The sequence below is a fragment of the Saccostrea echinata genome, unplaced genomic scaffold, assembly GCF_033153115.1.
Source record: "Saccostrea echinata isolate AGI-Se365-2 ecotype Australia unplaced genomic scaffold, CSIRO_AGI_Sech_v1 ptg000045l, whole genome shotgun sequence".
NCBI classification, from domain to species: Eukaryota; Metazoa; Mollusca; class Bivalvia; order Ostreida; family Ostreidae; genus Saccostrea; species Saccostrea echinata.
The window spans coordinates 3013193-3031182 of NW_026889794.1; the positions used below are offsets into that span (position 1 = coordinate 3013193).

The 17990-nt window shown below is 33.0% G+C and overlaps 1 protein-coding gene and 1 pseudogene across 1 annotated transcript in view; both read right to left on the reverse strand.

Moving 5' to 3' along the window:
- Positions 1-17990, reverse strand: part of LOC133201776 (synaptic vesicle glycoprotein 2C-like) — a 378785-nt gene that overhangs the window by 302014 nt on the left and 58781 nt on the right. The gene's annotated exons all lie outside the window — the stretch shown is intronic.
- LOC133201631 (procathepsin L-like) lies at positions 2923-12600 on the reverse strand (annotated as a pseudogene).

The following is a 17990-nucleotide window of genomic DNA, read 5'->3' on the forward strand; positions in this document are numbered from 1 at the left end:
ACTCTTTTCCGATTCCCAGGGGTACAAAATGTGGAACAAGCTAAAAGACCTAAGGGAACTGACACATCAGTATCCGAAAAAGGCTTATTACAGCAATGTATAACTCAGACTAAACGTGAGAATAAAGGTATTTTTATGCCCCCGTATGGAAGATTCGGGGGTACTAAGTATATAGTTTTTGCCCTGCCCGCCCGTCCGTTTGTCTGTGTGTTTGTCCGCAAAAACTTAGACATTGCCCATAACTTTTGATTGGTTGGAGCTATGGCTTTCATATTTCACATGTGTATACCTTGTGGCAAGACCTTTCTTCGGGTACCATCAACTTTGACCCTTTGACCTTGCCCTTAAAGTTTGACCCAGTTTTTGCAAAATTTTACCGAACTTACCGAACCTTGGCCGTAACTTTTGAACAATTGAACAATTGGTGCTAGGGCTTTCATACTTCACATATGTAATCCTTGTGATAAAACCTTCCTTTGGACACCAACAACTTTGACTCTTTGATCTTGACCTAGGAGTTAGACCTACTTTCGTAAAACTTTAACCTTGGCCATAACTTTTGAACGGTTGGTTCTAGAGCTTTCATAATTCACGTGTGTATTTCTTTGGAGAAGGTCTTTCCCTGGGCACCATTAATTTTGACAATTTGACCTTGACCTTGACGTTTGACTTACTTTTGAAAAACGTCAACCTTCTCCATATCTTTTCAATGGTTGCTGCTAGGGCTTTCTTTTCAATGGTTGCTGCTAGGGCTTCCATATTTCACAGATATTTTCCTTGGGGCAAGACCGTACTTTGGTTACCAATATATTTGATTTGCATTTGAGAAAGTTGAACCTTCGCTGTAAGTTGCCATACGGGGGCATCAGTGTTTCACAAACACATCTTTTCTTTTTTAATTTTCAATACGTATGGACCCTCCTCCCCTCCTTAGAACAGAATTCTGGATCCACTCATGACTTTCATAACCTAAGTCAAGAGCCCTGTTTGCCTATATATATTATCAATAAAAATTTTAAGTAAATGAAAAAGTTAAAAGTTTAAGTCAATGTCATAAGGTGTTAGAAGCAAAATAAAATTGTGACTCGGATAAATTACTAAACTAAAACCTGACCAAATCATATATTATTAGCATATGGAAATTTTTACAATAAAAATTTTTCCAAAGTTGGAAAAATGAAACTCGTCAAATAAATTGAAAATTTGCAATTTTAACCATGAATATTTATTGAAGTTTTTCAACGGCAAGTCAAAATGGCATGTTATACAGCATCTTATACAAAGTTCATGTGCAATTTCTAAATTTACAATTTTCCTATAATTTTCCAAATTGTAATGTTAAAAAATATTTTGAGGGTAGATGTCCATATATTGGGGCATTATTGAATGAACACGTTCATATGTTAAAAGTGTTTTTGTGTAATATGAACATAATAAATTACCTGGAATAATGTGGATTGCAATGCCAGTAATAATTTGTATACATATTTGAACATATTTTTGAATGGTTCTGAGTACAACACATTGCAAGAAACTACAAAGCATTCAAATAAAGTTGGTGCATTGTTTTGATGCATGTTCAAGGTATCAAAACCCTTTTAAATAAAAACTCTTTCACGTCTGAAGCTTTGATATCTAACTTCACAAACAAACTACCAACAGATTCCATTCAAACTTCCAAACCTTTTAACCTGCCCTAAGGTAATTGATTACAGGTAGGGCTAGGGGTGATCCAACTTTTTAAGTTTTATTTTTTATGGTAGTTGAACTTATTCACATTTACTTTAAAACATTTATTTAACAAGCATAATTCACACTATTACAATATCAAGATCTGGCAGACGAAGTACACAGCAAAGGATGGAGTGCATGCGTATTTCCTGTAGAAATTGGCTGCAGGGGATTTTCTGCACAATCCATTTGAAGAGTCATGACAGCTCTGGGAACTACAGGGAAAGACAGAGGAATAAGGATACAAACACTGTCAAACACAGTCATCTTGTTGGTAATGGCAGGCGTGTCAACGTTTAAAAAAACAAACCCTAAACTGACCAAAAAATTGGGGGGGGGGGGGTAATAATTCAGATAAATTACATGTACCTGCTTAAAAATTGGTAGTTTAACTAATACTTTTTTTTCTTTCCTCATTGTTCACTTTCATTTACAGCAACTTTGTGAAAGATAAAACACTGAAGACTTGATTGAAAATAAAAATTATTTTATTCATAGGCATCTTTTAAATTACAAATGATTAATACGAAATTTGATGTTTTCTTCAGCAAAGTAAATAAGTGTGGAAAAAAATGCACCTGCTTTATATTCAACATAAAACTTCATGAGAATCACAAATACTGAGAGAAATAGATATACTGTTTATACATAAACAACAGATCTCAAACACAGAAGATTCTTTTGACGGCCAAAAAATGTAGGGAAAAAACAATGATTTTTTTAAACTAATACTTCTCTATTATTAATGACCAAATATGTAGTTGATATGATTGAAATGATTAGAAATTATAAAACAAAAACAATATTTATATCCAAAGAAGTATAAATCTATCTCCAGTACGTCAAAAATTCAGCATTCAGGTGTAAAAATCTAATATAATGATCTATTATGAACAAATTTATCACAGGTTACAGATATTACAGGTATTAAGAAAGTCCTGGGCTTACTGCCACACCGGACAAAGTCAAACATCTCACAAAAACACTTGCACAGTCAAGACAATATTATAAGCTTTCACAACTTCAGTTTGTCATTTACAATGACATATTTCATAACAAATTGCAAAGTTTCATTTTACACCAGATATAGATAAGTTTCGTTTAATCTCTTTTAGGCTCACAAATTGGTGTTAAATTGTGTATACGTTAAAGATATAAAACATGTGTAACAGTTCTATTATTCAAAAATTTCAGAAATGTATCTGCTTCCATGGTTTTGATTTATTTTGAGTGGTTTTTCTTCCTTGAGATTGCTTTATCTTTATATCTGTAAACAAAAAGTACAGGCATTGACACGTGATGGAAAAAATATTCAAATATTGTCTGGAAAGAAATTATCAGTAGTTTTGAGAATAAGAAAATCTTAAAAAATAAGAAAGAGAAAACCTTGACTACAGCTACCATGGATTTTCTTACCAAGCCAAGTCTTTATACTTTAAGTGTTCTTTCGTAAGAAACCAATTTTGTTGTTTAAGATTGAATACTCACTGGATGTTTTTACGCAAGAGGATAGCTGGTTTGTGTAGCTATTCCACACTGGTTGTCCTTGTTTCTGGACATTCTGACATATCCATCCATACCCCCACTCTGTACCCCAACTACAGGAAAAACAAGTATATGGTAAATATCAAAAGGAAATGATCAGGAATTATCTTTTTATCTCTCTGGAATGAATGCGAGGTGAAAAATGATGTGTTGTTAAACCGCGTAAAAAAATACTGCTTTATTAGAAAATGATAAAGCAAAAAATAAACATGACAGTGCACATGTATTTCCTCTCCTTGTTAAACTCTTTTAAGAAGTAGTGCATTCAAAAACATGTGTATCAAACAGGTACTCCATGGTAATATGGGAAGCTACATATTGTATGACATTCTATAAATAAGTAATGATTAATGTAAAATCCATTTATAACTAAGGAATCAAGTTTTTAAAAAAAAAAAATCACCACCTTTCGGATTCTCTTTAATATGAACATTTTTATTTTTAAAAAAAATTATGAAGAGATGAATAGGTTTTCTTGAATTTCCTATACCTTATATTAGAAAAGACTGTCCGCTGAAGTATAGTCCTAATACAGGTATTATTCTGAGATATTCCTGAATATTGTGGAAAACTCGTGTTAATTTACACCAATAATAAAAAGTGTAGCAGTAAACTGAATTCAAAATGACAAGGGCATCTACTACATTGGGACACACTTTTTTCTTGTTATAAAAACGATCAGGGACTTTAACTAACCATTAATATTCCATGTCATGTTTGTATCTTTTATGGATGCATATTTTCATAGTTTATTGGTGATGTGTTTGTAATAAGACTGTGTTTATTAACCAACTAAAGGTCCTGGTGGACATGTATAGTTTTAATATAATCTATAATAAGAAAGTTTTATACTTTTTTTAGGTGAACATGAGACTCCTCCAAGAAAGACAAACAAACTCTAGACAAAGTGATCTTACCTATTTTTAACAATCCAGTAGTCTTTTCCCACATCATCAGTTCCATATCCTACAGCTAAAACTCCATGATCCAACTGCTCCGAGATACAGTCTGACTCATTATACACTCCTAAAACAAACAAGAGGAAATCAAAATCTCTGCTATTAAATTGCACTCCTTTCTTAGCAACTTTCAAATTTCAATTCCAACAACTGAGAAATAGTTGCTTTACAAAAATTTCTTTGGAATTCAGTATAAAATCAATTTTTTTTTCAAATACATTTTTCCTATAGGTAATTAATTTTCTTTGCAGAATGATTTCATTCCTACTTTGCTCAACACCCTAAAACTATATCTCACCTCCTGCATAGGACTGGAATGATGAATGACTGGCGTCTATTGCTACAGATACAGGGCCTACCTCGGCTATAGCTTTCTTGAGGGCTGACTCACTTTCACTCTCGACATCAACACATCCAGTGTCTGTAGCAGCAACCTTTTTTCTATCAAATTTACAAGTTTTTTTCCTACAAATAAGTCAAGATGAAACAAAGAATTAAAAGAAGCTATAGCAATTCCGTGTAAAGCAAAGATATTTTAGACCCAATTTGTGTTTTTCTATTTGCTTTTTGCATAGTGATATGTAGAATAAAAAGTACCTCTGCTTTGTATGGATAATCCTCTTCACTTTCAATGCCCCCCTACTGATTTAATATATTTGAATGCATTGCCCATCAGTCCTCCATTACAACCTTGATTTCCAAATGACCCGGAGCAGCCTACCAGCTGGTGCTCACTGAGGGAGACCAGTTTACCTGTTTTACGGAAGTGTTGTCCTTCAAGGGAACCAGTCTATAAAGCAAAATGTGCATAGAGTTGATAAATTGAAGGGAAAATAATCAAAGAGGATGGAAAATTATTATTCACCTAATCTTTAATGAGAGATAATTTTTGTAAAAAAAATATTGAATAAAAGAAGTAAGACACTCTGATGATGTTTCATTTTTGAAATTGCTCAAATGAAGAGGAGCATCATTCAAATGATATTTTAAAATTCAACCTTACTGTGCTAGAAGACCAGCAGGAACCAAATTGACCCTATATGAAGACAAAGAGAAAAAGTTTTGTAATCAAAGGATCTTAAGCCCTATAAATGAATGAAATATATGGAGATAACGAACAGTATTCAAGCTCAGAAGTCCATTAAACAATACAAAATGGGAGCAGAGCAAACACGAACCTCCTTAACATCAGAGGTGGGATCAGGTGCCATGGAGGAGTGAGCATCCCCTGCCGACAGGTCACACCCGCCCTGTGCTCCTTGTCATGATCGCGAAATAACGGAAAAATCCGTCGACAATTCAGTGTGTAAATAATGGCCTAACAATCAGTATGAAAAACGTCAGTCAGCATTTGACTCAATGATAAATTATATTTGCTGACAAGGTCATTGTATCGACCATCGAACTTACGAAATGATGACTTTAAACGAGACTGCTGATATTCTTGTTTCATCAACTTGTTTGTCAATAATTTACCTCGTTTTAAAAATTGCACATACGTAGAGCATGCTCTTGCGTATCGAATCAACTGAGAGATATAAACCACGTATGCAGGGGGATGATAGTATATTGCTGCATAAGTAAGGGAAGTTGACGATTGAAAAGTTTAAGTCATCACGTTTATCATAAAGCTTGGTTGCTAGATGACCATTAACTTTTTTTTTCAAGTAAAATATCCAAATATGAAATAGATGTGTCAGACTCTGTGGTATCTTTTATCTTGAGCTCACCGGGATATATTGATCGACATAAGAATGGAAATAACCATTGTTAATTGACAATACGTCGTCGATATATCTAAATGTCGAGTTGAAGGCCACAGCAAGTGAATACGATTCCTTATGACAAAGCAAGCAAAAACTGAGTAAGTGCATTCTTTCTCAAAGAGGCCACTTTATTTCTAAACATTACATTAGATCTATGATCACCTACCTTCTTTTGACATTCTGTGACGTAACCCTTGGTTCTCCAGTCAACGGAATCCGGGGCCACTAGGTTATTGGCTGAAACGTATGACGAGCAGCCACCCTCCTTCAATGAGGTTCTATTTAAACCATTGTATTTCACAAATTCTTCATGTTTCTATGAATCAAATATACATAACAAATTTTACCTAATCCTTAAATGACATGTTGAAAATGTTGAATATATGGCACTCACCCAAAGACATTATATTCTTATGTACAAAATAAGGAGACATCATATATCATATATGTTCTGCATTCTCTAATACCTTATTTTCTCAAGATCATTACTTTGTATTCATAGGCAAAAAAAATTCTCACATTTTGGTTAACATTGAATTTAATCATTCATAATGCTTTTTGCTTGTTTATTGATTAACGTCCCTCTCGAGAATTTTTCACTCATATGGAGACGCCACCACTTGCCAGTGGAGAGCTGCAAAGTTTAACCTATACTGGGCACTCATGGCCATTGAGCAGTGAGTGGTCTTTTTATTGCCAGCACCTACTGAGACACGGGACCTCGGTTTATACGGTCTCATCCAAAGGACCGGTCTCCACGTCACACAGTGGGATTCGAACCTGCGACCTAAGGATCAACTCCTTACTCCGCGACTCTAGAGCGAACGCTCTGCGTTTTGCGCACTGCGCTACGCGGGCGACCATTCATAATGCAATTATACGCAAGAATGAACGTTTGCAAGCATACCATCTTTTGTAATTACACTGGAAAATGGAGCTCTCACAAATAAAAGTGATTTACAGTATTTAATTTTGTTTTGCTTAATACTCATTACTTCATTTTTTTAATGAAGCGATCCCGTATTTATTTTTTACAATAACGCAATGAAAATTATTGTGTTAGGTTACCAGCAGGTGTATGTACAGATTACTTCCAGTCTAGATCTGCTTCTATAACTATGAACATGTTTGCTGCTTATAAAGTATGATTATAATAAGTCACCTGAGACACGTTCTAAGGAGGTTTACAGTAAGTTTATCAAATCAGTTCGTAGAGAATATTGGATAGCTTCAAAGTAAAGACATAATGGATTATAAGCACCTCTTAAAATCTACATTTACTTTTATTTATTTCCTGAATTTACTTATGAATGTAAATTTCCCTGTTTCTTTCATCGAATCAACCAAACATTTTTTATCTATCATTTCATTTTATAAGTGCTAGCAAAAAATTCTACACAATGATATGAAAGTATGAAGGTCAAAAAGAGGCTCGTACATATAGTTCTCAGTCGTTATAATGTAGTAATGAGGAAACATAGTATAGGAATTCAGGAACCAATAACTAATGCAGTCTAATATGAAATTAATGTACATTGTACCCTTTTGAAAATTGTATTTCTTTCTGGAAGAGCACCTGATTAAACTTGGTACATGCTTAAACTTTTTACATGATCACAGTTGCACAGCATGGTTCATAAAAATTCAACAACTTATCAAGTGGACTTTAATTTATACAGGAAATTATTTTATCAGTATATAAAACATGATATGAATATAGACGTTTCAAGCCTGAATCAGGTGAGTGAAGTTTACTGATATGGCAATAAAACTCCTCCCCTACTTTGTAACAGAATGTTACAGTTACCAGATTCCATTCACTATTCCTCAACCATGACTAATGTCAAGTGATTTTGTTTACAAATCATGTGACTATTTCTCATGTTGATCACATCTAGCATTATCAAAGTTATGATGGCAAATATCTTGAAATGTGGTTAGTTTATAAGTAACCTTCATAAAATTACTAAACATACGGTAGAATCAAACAAGTTATCTGACAAGTATGTGCTGTTTGTAAGCTGTTGGATAGTTTATATATGTGGAATTCTTGTACTCATTGAAATCCTACAGCTGTGAAATAAATAATATCTACACATTTTCAAGCTCCTGATAATTTGTGTACTTTATGAGCAATTTTAATCACATTTTAAAAAAAAACGCTTTCAAATAAATAAGTAAATCTAACTTCTAGATACAGAAAATGCAAAGTGATCTATTACTTACTAGGTCATAGAATTGGTTGACCCCCATATACCGTATATACTTGCCTATAAGTCGGTTGTATTTCTTGAGGTTATTTTGGAGGGAGTTTCCATTGACCTGCTTATAAATCTGTACAACTTTTTTGCAGAATCAGTTGACAATTTCAAATCAATGCTCTAATGTTTTAACCTGGTTTTGATTAATATTTCTAGAAATGTCGCTGATATTTAATTTTAAATCATTAAGAAAAATACATAATGCACACTTAAGATAAAACAAGATTATTAAAATATGTTAACACTTGTACTTTATGTATAATCTTAGAATACATAAATGATATAATATATCCAGACCTTGTTCAACGATAATCATGGGAAATGTTAATAAAATACTATATTCCGCCGTTCAGAAAAATGCTTATCTTTTTATGACTCGCCTATAAGTCGGACATAGAGTTTTGGACCAAATATTAACTCCCAAAAACGACTTATAGGCGAGTATATATAGTAAGATTTCTTCTACAGGTGGAATAATTTGTTGCATTCCTCAATTTTGGACATTTTCTCTGCAAATCGTGAAACGATGGATCTCAGGTTTTACCTGTGGTAAATTTATTACATATGATGTCCAAACAAGGCCAGATTTTTGACCGTGTTACACATTTACACCACAAAATGATGCCTTGACTTTGAGGTGGATCATAAAATTTTAGATCAGATTTAAAGCCTGTAAGTCAACTTCGTTTCATATCACGATAATAATACTGGAGTTACTGTAAAACTAGCTTATAAGGATTAAGTCCTTTGGAAATTACGTTCCTTAAGGACAGATGATACAGTGTACTTTTTTTTTTAAATTCAAAGTGTCTACATAATATGTCTTAAAATTGAAAAAAAAGGTTAATATAATGAACAATGATCGATCTTTTTAAAAAAAAAGAAAAAAAGAAAAAAAAAATCAACCAATACAAATCTGTGAACAGGGCTTGAAACACTGTCCCCCAGAAATGGCAGAGGTGGGATCAGGTGCTTAGGAGGAGGAAGAATCCCCTGTCGACCAGTCACACCCTATGAACCTTTTGTATTGATCAGGTAGATGGAATATTCCGTAGTCAAATTAAGAAATAGAAAAAAGGCCTAAAAATTTGAATAAAATACTAGTATGTCAGTCAAAATCCGACTCTATGAAAGATTACATTTGTCTGAAGCCTGCCTTAGTTTAAGAATTGATCGTACTGCTCTTGAATACTGAATAAGTTGGGAGACATAAACGCCATATGTAGGTGTTACAGGAATGTTACTATATATTATATATAAATGAGGAAAGTTGACGATGCAAAAGCTGAAGTCATCAGATATATGTCATACAATTTATTGTTAGTTTGTCCATATCGTATCTAGTCAGTAAAACATCCAAACATGAAACAGATGGTTGTCTTTAATTTCGAGTTCACTGGGATATATATCGAATCTACATCTGAATAGAAGTACTATTGTTAATTGATATATTGCTTTTGTTTTAAAATTGATAAATCTAAATAACTGATTGATTGATTGTATGCTGTTTTACGTCCCATTCGAGAATTTTTCACTCATATAGAGACGTTACCATATACCGGTGAAGGGCTTCAAATTTTGACCTTTACTCGGCACTCAGGGCCATTGAGCAATGAAGGATCTTTATTGTGCCAACGCCTGCCGTGACACGGGGCCTCGGATTTTAAGGTCTCATCCGAGGACCCGCAACTTTCACTTCAAAGTGCCGAGCGCATGGCGAAGGAACAGATGCTACCCATTTTTTATCGACTTAGGTCAGCCGCAGCCGAGATTCGAACTCAAGACCTCCCGATCACGAAGCGAGCGCTCTACCGACTGAGCTACCGAGAACTAGTGATGGGATATGGGTTAATTTTCATAATCGATCATCGGTTGGAATCGGTTACTGCTTCCGATTCGATTTTAACGATTATAATCAGATTTAAGAGTTTTGTATACAAAAAGCAGACTATTACAATTATTTCATATTATTTCTTTAACATGAATATATGAAATATATAATATATTATTTTCTTTGTTGTTTTGCTTCTTTTACACTTTCTAGGCCTAAAAAGAATTATGTTTGTTTGTTTCCTGTAACATTACCAAAAAATCAAGGGTCGGTAGGTCGGGATTTTTTTTTTTTTTTGCTTATGAATAATAGGGTCAATCATCCCGGAAATGAATCATCCAGGTGTTATATTTACAGTGGACACCCAACATGGCTGCCTAGGCGCAGAAAACGAACTTCAAAAGTTGTGGGGGGAATTGATTACTCTTTATATTTGAGTTATATTTATGACTAAGTTGCATATTTTATATCTCAAATAAAAGATACAATTAATATTTTTGAATAAAAAGAATCAGCTGATTGATCAAACCAAAGAGCAAACACAGATGTGGCAGAAAAAAAATCCACCCGGGGGAAATTGAATGGGTCGGTCGGGTTACAGGAAACAAACATAAATTTTTTAGGCCCTATATATGCACCTTTCGGTTCTTAATCACCTCTGCTTCGTGCTAGTTGGCTAGTATCAGATGCAGACGCCATTTTCTTTCATTAAGAAGAAATAAATTTTAAACCCGAAATGGATAATTCCGGAATGTATTGTATTAGAAGTATGTTTCCGATGATCGATTATGAAAAATTATAATCGATCATCGGAATCGGTAGCATTTTTTCGTCGACAATCGATGTTCGGAATCAATATTTTGATAGAAAAGTGAGTTTTAAAAATGTAATATATTTGATAAAATAAAACTCATTGTAAATTCCATGTACCATTTCACAAAACTATTGGCTGTTGCCACACTTAACCTCTCTATATTGGATTTGTTTTGAAGAGACAGCATCCTGTTGATAATTAAGACCATCCAAAACTGTTCTGAAACTCTATACTCTAGTGACCAATTAATTCCAATCGAGATATAGACCACTATTTTTGTCAACACTTCAATACAGATAGCATCAATAAAATAAGTCCTCAAGGACACTTGAAGTCTAAAATTTTATACCATGCTCATGTTAACAATGGCAAATAACTGTAACTTTTTACAAGGATTTCAACAATAAACATTTCGTAAATTCTTTGGTCTTTATAATGACCTTGTTGTATAAGCAAATACAGCCTATCATTGGATCGAAATTTGACTGACATATTTAAGGAATAACTGTCTAAGTTTTTGTTTCATGACGTAATCAAGCAATTGGCTTGCGTGATAATATGCATAAACTGTCTCTCTGTGTCCCTCCCCGCACGTGATTTTTTTAATCACGCCTATCAATGAACCAGCAGCTTTAGGTAGAAATCAGATATTTTTACTACTAGTATTTGTAGTTTTATCTCGGACAAAGAAATCTAAAAATGTAAATATTACCTTATATTAGATTTGACAACGGGATATTCCGTCTAGCTGAAAATGCATAGGGCTCACGAAATGTGTGACCGGTCAACAGGGGATGCTTATTCCTCCTATCACCTGATTCCAGCTCTTGAATTTACAGGGGTCCGTATTTTATGCCTTGTTCACAGATTTTTATTATTTGTAAGTATTTTGTTTAGATCTATCACTTTGGAATACACAATTCCCCAATTACCAACCCCTTCACTTGCTAACGACGTGTTACCGAAATATTGGCGAACACTTCCCGGATGTGTCCAGGGTCCTTATTTGCCCTGCTCTTAATTTGTGTTGTATAATTGCTTTTTTTATGATTTATCTCTGTTCGTTATCTTCACAAGTAACGTATATAATATGCTTGACCAAAATTATCAAGATTCGAGCACGCCTTGAAAAGTCTAAAGATCCTTGAAATTATTTTTGAAGTATAAATGTGTTTCTGCGCGTAGAATAAATTATATTGGAACAATTTTATTCCATATTCTAAGTAGTTTTATAGCTCACCAAAGGTTCAAGTAAGCTTTTCTGTTCACCTGTTGTCCACCGTCCATCTGTCAATTCGTTACTTAATCATGGCCTCATTGAAAGGGTAAGGTCACAATAATGGGTTGAAGTTTCACATGGGGAAATATAGAAAAAAAAAATTTCTAGATTAATTAAGCAAAGACTGGATGGAACTATTATGTAAGGATCCCCAGACAGTGTAGATTGCATAAACGAGATTGCATATGTCCCAAAGCCATCTGTAGTCATAAAGAAGTTCTTGCATTCCATCATATTTCTAGTTGGTCTGCACCCTGCATTTCTTACAGACGTTCCCAAACTGTTGCTTCCAAACTTCCAAACTGCTTCTTACTGCTTCTTAACTTTTTAAGCATAAACAAACCTAACAATGCCTAGGTAAGATACTGTTGAAATTTCGATGGACACGTTTTGTGCTCCTTTAGTATCCGACATGTTTTTTATATTCCTATCAAACGATTTTGTTTTCAAAAACTTCTTAATAAAGAAGAAAACACTTGCTGTTGCCTTCAATTTGACATTTAGATAAATAGACGACGCTTCAACAATTAACAATTAACAATAGCTTCTTCCATTCATATGCCGACTCGATGTATCCCAGTTAACTCGAAATAAGACACGACAGACTGCCACATCTGATTCATATTTGGATGTTCTTCTGACTATAGACGATAAGGGACAACTAACAATTAAATTTTATGACAAGACCTTATTTTATGTAGTAATATTCCGCTACAACCTGAATATGGGGTTTACATCTCCACACTTAATGGATACTCAGCATGCTCTGAGTACGATCAATTTTTTAAACAGAGGCAGGCTACTGACAGATATGATGATGTTACAGGGATTTCAACAACCATGTTTAGCATTCCGTAAATTCTATGGCCGTTATAATGACCTTGTTAGCAAATATAACCTAATTCTGATTACATTCTAAATACAAGTGAAACATATGTCCATTTGCTACATTTGCTTTCTTTGCTCTGATTATCTGTAACTCCAATTGTGTAAACTTTGCATCAAGATTTCGTTGCATTTGTGAATTGAGTCTTGGACTGTTTGAGTTGTTCCATTTACATAGGGTCTTAATTTTCTTTTAATATCTGCATTATTGTTCCTTAGACGTTGGTTCCTATTCTAGCTTTTCTACTTCCGCTTCTAATTGAAAAATTGCCCTTTAGATTGCAAGTTTGAATTCTTTCATAGTTGTTTCCAACACGAGCATGAATTTCTTTATTGTCAGAATGTCCTTATGGAGTAAACGTTTTGTACTTGAGCCAATATAATAATGCCCTCTTGATTTAGATGAGGACGGAGAATGTAAGTATTTTCCAGTGCCTCAAAAGTTAAAAAAAGTTGAAATTATATGTACCTTAAAAAATTCAAGTCAATGTGATCAGTTGTTAGAAATTTAAAAATAGTGACTCGGATAAATTACCAAACTAAACTCTGATCAAGTTAATACATTATCATCATATTTAAAATTTTCTATTACGAAAAAATGATTTTGTTCCATGGAAAAATGAATCGTCTCAACTTTCAGAATTGAAGATTTGCAATTTTTTACGTTGAAAATGGATCAGAAGACGTACGATTTTCAACGGCAAGTCAAAATGCCGTGTTATACAGCATCTTACAAACTTCATGTGCAATTTCTTAAATTTCAATTTCGTATATTTTTGTCCAAAATGTAATTTTAAAAAATCGTGTATAATAAAGACATAATAAATTACCCTGAATAATGTGCATTGCAATGCCAGTGATAATTCGTATACACATTTGAATGATGTTATCTTTTCAGAATTGTTCGAGTACAACACATTGCAAGAAATGATTTTTACGGGGACCTACAGGCTGAGACCTATAAACAAAATTGAAAATATGATGAAAATGACACCAAACAGCATTCAAGTTGTGCTATGTTCTGATGTTCAATGTATCATTTTATATTTATATATATATATATATATATATATATATATATATATATATATATATATATATATATATATATATATATATATATATATATATATAACTCAAGCTCTCTGGTCTGAAGTTTTATTAATATTTACGTCTAATTATTACCGTGTGTATTTTCTTTTCAATTTGTACTCTGAAAAATGTCTGCTAGAAAAGGTTTGGAAAAATCAAAAACTAATTTCAAGCCTTTGAAACTACAATGCACTTTAGAGCCGCCTAGCCATAGGGCAAAAATGAGACAAGGATCCTTCTAACTCAAAGTAGATTTAGTATTAAATCATAAGGATTAGCTCACTGAGAATAACTAAATTTGCTCCGACAGAGAAGAGTTAATAACTTCATCTTTTTAGTTGAATTTCTTTGAAGCCATGCTAATATCGTATGCCTGTATTTTTCATGTTTTAAGCAACATTTTTTAAAGCTATTTAATTTGATTTAATTGGCAACAGAAAGAACAAAGAAAAACAATTCATCAACTTTGTGTAAGAAGGTACATGTAAAACATCAGAAGTTGCCAAACCCAGAAACAATCTATCCTTGACTCGGCAACTTTAGCTCTGGGAATTATTCATAGGGAAAGACAGAAGAAAGTAATACAGGGACTGTCAAACCCAACAGAAAAGTCATCTTGCTGGTTATGGTAGAGAAGAGCTGGAAGCCACCTACAGACCTACAGAAATTTGGTTAATCACTGCTGACTCGATCCCAATGAGCTTGTTCCAGGTTAACAATAATTGCCTCATTTTTGGTTTGAAAAGTTTTGATATGAAAGAAATGTGATGCAATAAATTCCCAAAAAATCACTTACTAGTGAATTTTGTCCATTCTTCAAACCTAAGTAAGAAAAGAAGTTAGATATATAGTAAGTATAGTAAATAATAGATTTTATAGTGAACCCTAGATTTTATAGTGAACCCTTTTAACCTTTGTTGCACTCCAGACATCTGGTATGTTTTTTTATATATATATATAAAATATGGTTTTAGAACATTTCAACACACAATATCCATTCATGTAAAGCTGTTCATAGTTGATATTTTTTTATCATTTACGGGATTTTTCCCCCATATTTTATTGACTTCAAAATATTCTTATTTGCTTATGTAATATCTATTTTTGAAAAAAAAAACTTGTTTAGTGATAAAAACTATTCCATGAATTGAACATGACTTAAAATGTCTAAACATGCTTGTGGTTTGTTGATATACATAATGATTTCAACTACAAAAAGTATCAAGTATTTTCTGTAATTTATTTTGTAGTAAAGAGATATGAGTGTCATTGCTGCTAATTATAAAGCAATTCTGCTGCATTCCTAACTACAGTAAAATTTAAAATGAAAAATCATTAAGTTTTGGAAACCTCAAGTTGTGATGAAATTGTGCAATATTTTTAGTCCAATACTTATAGTCTTTAATTCATGTCCATAATTGTTTCTTTATTTTTATCAGCAAACTGTATAACTAGTATTTATTTGCCCAAATTTTGATCCATACTTTTAAGCTTTTCCAGCAAGTTTTACCCGGCTATTTAAAATCACGTGCTTTAGAAATCAGACTGGACTGACAATTAAGAGCATTAACAAAATCAAGATTTCAACTATATGACTGTATATATGTACTGTATGTTTAATATTTAATGAACAGAATCCACCCTTTCTGGGTAAGTTTATTTTATTTATTTATTATTAGTTATTTGGTTTATTCCCCGTTTTATTCCTGAAATGGCCACAGAACTTTGTTCTATATTTTAAAGGGACACAGATCTGAAATTAATATTTTTTCAAATTTTCTGTATAATATCGTGACTTACGAGTGTTGTTCGAAAAGTTCGTAGACGATGTCAATCTTCGTTATACTACTTACAAGAAACTTAAAATAAGCGCATTATCATATGTAAAAATATTTATTATGTTGATTTTTGAAGTTACATTCCATTCGATATCATTCAAATACCGCCTGGGCCATTTACACACACATGCATGACCCGCTTTTGAGATGTTTCATGCTTCCTACAACATTTTCAGATTTCATTCTGACTTTTTTAAGAGTGCAACAGAAAATTGTATCGTAATCTGCCATTCCGTGACGTTCTCGGACGTCACCTATTTTGCCTTTCTCAGTAAGGGCTACCTATCTTCAGAAATTGACTTCCTTTCCATGAGGTAAACTATTAATTCATAATTTGGAATATGAAACGATTTTACAATTCTTAATTTGATCGTCCAGTTTTATTTTGGTTTTGAGTCATTTTGCAGAGGATATGACTACAGACATTAATTAGTGTGTTGTTTGTAAAATACTAAATTTTGACTTGCTCCGCGAATCAATTTTCGCGGTTTTTAACTCCTAATAAGTTTGAAAATAAATCAAGATATTTTTAAAATTTTCGATACAAATCATTTGAATTTATTGTTAAAATATTTCTGCCAAATTTGGATATAATATGACGTTAAATAAAAAAAGATATGACAGAAGTCCACGAACTTTACGAACAACCCTCGTATATGCTGCTATAGCATTTCACGAGGAAATATGATTTAAAAAAAATTATTGAAACTACGAATTTCGGGAGGCGTTTGATTGACACATAATCGCACTTTCACAAAGTAAACTTTATCCTTAAAAATATATATTGTACAAAGGATGATGTGCCAAAACTACTTTCGGCGACCCCTTTTTCTACGACGAATTACATTTATTCGTGTACAATGATTTTGATAGTTTTCAAAGAAAAGTGAATAAATACGACGCCTTTTGAATAGGACCAAAAGTTCCAACACATTTTAATTATGAGGATTACTGCAACATCTACGATTTGTTAGACCCAATGAGAGCGAAATTCGGCCTGGTTTGTGACAATAGGATCTTTTATGAAAAGAGAATAGGCGGGTTTTAGTACAAAACAGGGGTATGCATGTCCGAGGAATCTACCTTATATGGCTATTGTTATTATTTCGCACATAGTTGCTTACCGAGAACAATTGTCCAATCCGATGACTGAACGACAAAACAAGCTGGTTTACTATATGTTTACATTTTATCACAGACACGAGGCTAAAGTCAATTTACAAATTATCTCTACTACATTTCAAACTTTGTTATGGTCAACAAAGGCTTTTTATACATGATAATACGTATGTAACCTCAGTGTTTACCGTTTTGGGTCGAAAAAATTCTCAGTGAAACGTGTATTCACTCATTCTCGGGAATACGTGTAGCGAATTGCCCAACGACGCTTTACAAAAGTATGAAATTATACAATGTACATGTATATATATATATATATATATATATATATATATATATATATATATATATATATATATATATATATATATATATATATATATATGTTTGTATTTATGAGCGGGGAAATAGTTGAGTCGTGTCTAAAATGTGACTCAAATGAATAAAAAAATGTTATCGAAAAACAAGAAAAAAAAAAATATGCCTTTTTTCCAAGCATTAAATTTCCTTAGAATTTTTGTAGTACTCACTCGTAATGCAACTCATTTAGCTGATTGGTCGGTTAGAAAGTCACGCCGGTGCCTCGATTAACATATGAATTTATTCTTACGTCAGGAAAAAAAATGTTTCGTCTATCTGTTCGTAATGGGGAAGACCAGCCAGATTTTACAATGTTTTAAACATGTTAAACACAACATTTGAGCACAGTTAGGTACAATTTTCTCCTTTCACATACAGGTAGATTTCAATCAAATACAGCGACCATCCAAAGGGGAAAAATGTACCTATTTGCGCTCGTATATTTTAAGGGCTTCAAAGACTGGGGCGGGGCCAAAATTCAATGATTCAATGATGCTTTTGTTGTGTATT